Source organism: Castor canadensis, chromosome 2, assembly GCF_047511655.1.
Source record: "Castor canadensis chromosome 2, mCasCan1.hap1v2, whole genome shotgun sequence".
Lineage (NCBI taxonomy): Eukaryota > Metazoa > Chordata > Mammalia > Rodentia > Castoridae > Castor > Castor canadensis.
Genome location: NC_133387.1, coordinates 43559579 through 43562152, shown reverse-complemented (window position 1 = coordinate 43562152; position 2574 = coordinate 43559579). Strand labels below are relative to the sequence as shown.

Here is a 2574-nt window from a genome sequence, read left to right as displayed (position 1 = left end):
TAGTCTGAGCATCTGCCTTTTTAATAGTCCCACAGGTGATTTTCATGTTCAGCCAGTATTGAAAAACACTGAATAAAGTTAATTCTTATAATATTGAGGAAATTCTTTTGCCTTGGAAGATAGGAGCAGAAGAGAATTGTTGAATGCATCTTATTTCTGTTATTATAATAAATTAATTCAAATGTACATATTTATATGTTTGAAAACACAGTATCTTTTTAGAATAGATTAATGGAACACTACAGATTTTCTGCTACATCAAGTTTTTCTTTCTGTGTTAACCTGCCAGAGATAAGTGGGATCTAGTTTGAGAATCAATTAGGGTCAAGATTTGCTTTGGCTTTTTGGCAATGGATTTTTCCATCAGAACACAGATATCATTGAAAAATGCTTAAATGGAAGCTAAAATGGGAAAGGAAAAGATTCGTGTCAACATCATAATCATTGCATACATACATTTAGAGAAATCCACAAATAGCGGCCATCTGATAAGCAAATGATCTTTGTTGTGGAATCAACAAAAGAACTGATGAGAATTTTGAGAAAGAGGCTGCCAGGATAGGAAAGTGCTTCTTCACGCCTGTCTTGGTCTTGGATAAACTAGAAGCTAAGTGTGAGCATAGTATTATCCTTGACATCCTCCAGAGGAAACTTGAGACCAGAAAGTATTATGTGATTATCATTGATTCCCAGGACACAGAAACTTTATCAAAAATAGGATTTGAGGCAGCTCTCAGGTTGACTGTGTTGTCTTGATTATTGCTTCTAGTGTTGGAAAATTTGAAGCTTGACTCTCCAAGAATGGGCAGACCCAGGAGCATGCTTTTCTGGCTTACACACTGGGTATGAAACAACTAATTGTTGATATTAACAAAATGGATTTCATTGAGCTAACCTATGAAGAGAAGATAGACTAGGAAATTTTTGAGAAAATGAGCGCCTAAGTTAATAAAATGTACTACAACCTTGACACAGTTAGCATTTATGCCAACTTTTGATTTGCATAGTAACCACATGCTGGAGCCAAGTGCTAATATACCTTGGTTTAAGGGATAGAAAGTCACCCTAAAGATGACAGTGACAATGGAACCGCACTGCTTGAAACTTTGGATTGCATTTCGCCACTAGCACATCCATCTGACAAACCTTTACAACCACCTCTCCAGGATGTCTACAAAGTTACTGGTATTGGTAGTTACTATGGCCTGAGTGGAGACTGTTGTTCTCAATCCTAGTATGGCAGTCACCTTTGCTTCAATCAGTGTCACAACTGGAGTAAAATATGTTGAAAAGCATGATTAATCTTTGACTGAATCTCTTCAGTGTCAAGAAATTGTCTGTCAAAGACGTTCATCATGGCAATCTTACTCGTGACAGCAAAAATGAAGCACCAATTGAAATAGCTGGCTTCACTGCTCACGTGATTATTCTCAATCATCTAGACCCAATCAGTATTGGATGTGCCCCAAAATATGATTGCCATACAGCTCACCTTGCTTGAAAGTTTGCTGAGTGAAAGAAAAGATTGATTGTTATTCTGGTAAGAAGTTGGAAGATGGCTGTGAATTCTTGAAACCTCATGATACTGTCATGATTGATATGGTTCTAGGTAAGCCCATACATGTTGAAAATTTCTCTTACTATTCTCCTTTGGATCATTTTTCTGTGTATGCTATGAGACAGATAATTGCAGTGAGTATCATCAAATTAGCCAACAAGAAGGCTGCTGGAGCTTCTAAGGTCATAGTCTGCCTGGGAAGCCCAGAAGCCTGACTATGATCTCTAACGCCTGCCACTCCAGTCGTATTCAGTGGTGGAAGAATAGTCTAGCACTGTGCATTTATGTTTAATAGCAAAAATGGGTTAATGATAACAATGCATTTTAAACTTCAGAAGGAAATTAGAATGCTTTGTGGGCCATTTTTTTTCTTCTTGGTTTTTTTTTTTTTTTTGGTGTGTGTGTATATGCCTATTTGGAGTCAATAGTTTTTGAAATAGGTATTTTCCATGTAAACAACTTGACCAAAGTTCTGTGAAAGAATTTTAAAACCTACTAAAACAAATTTTATTTATTTATTGATTGGTTTTTGTGGTACTGTGGTTTGAACCCTGAACCTTGTGCTTGCTAGGCAGGTGCTTTATCACTTAAGTCATGCCTCAGCCCCCAAAAGAGAAGTGCAATTAGGAAATATTACTTTGATTCTCCAAATGTGAGAAAAGCATTCTTATATTATGATGTCAAGTTAACCAATAAATGAAAAGTCTAAAACATGTAAGAAAGGTATAAAAAATCATAGATTAAGTAGGCTTAATGATAGAATGAATGACAGTCTACTTAAGAATGTCAAGTTTAGATATGGTAACATAACAGGAAGTAGTAATGAAAAATGTTTAAAGATGACCATAGTATTAATTTCCTAAGGAAGAGTAGAGAAGAGAAATGTTTTAGGAATATCCAAAATAAAAGGATCATTGCAGGCTTCCACAGTTTGTGAATGTTTAATGGAAAAGATTCTTTAGAAGGACTCTATAACCTGTGAGTGTCCTCCTTTCATATAGGAAGGCAACAGGCAG

General features: G+C 36.0%; 1 pseudogene; it reads left to right on the top strand.

The window, feature by feature from the left end:
- Window positions 1–407: 407 nt before the first annotated feature.
- Window positions 408–1773, top strand: LOC109679403 (elongation factor 1-alpha 1 pseudogene; annotated as a pseudogene).
- Window positions 1774–2574: the final 801 nt, after the last annotated feature.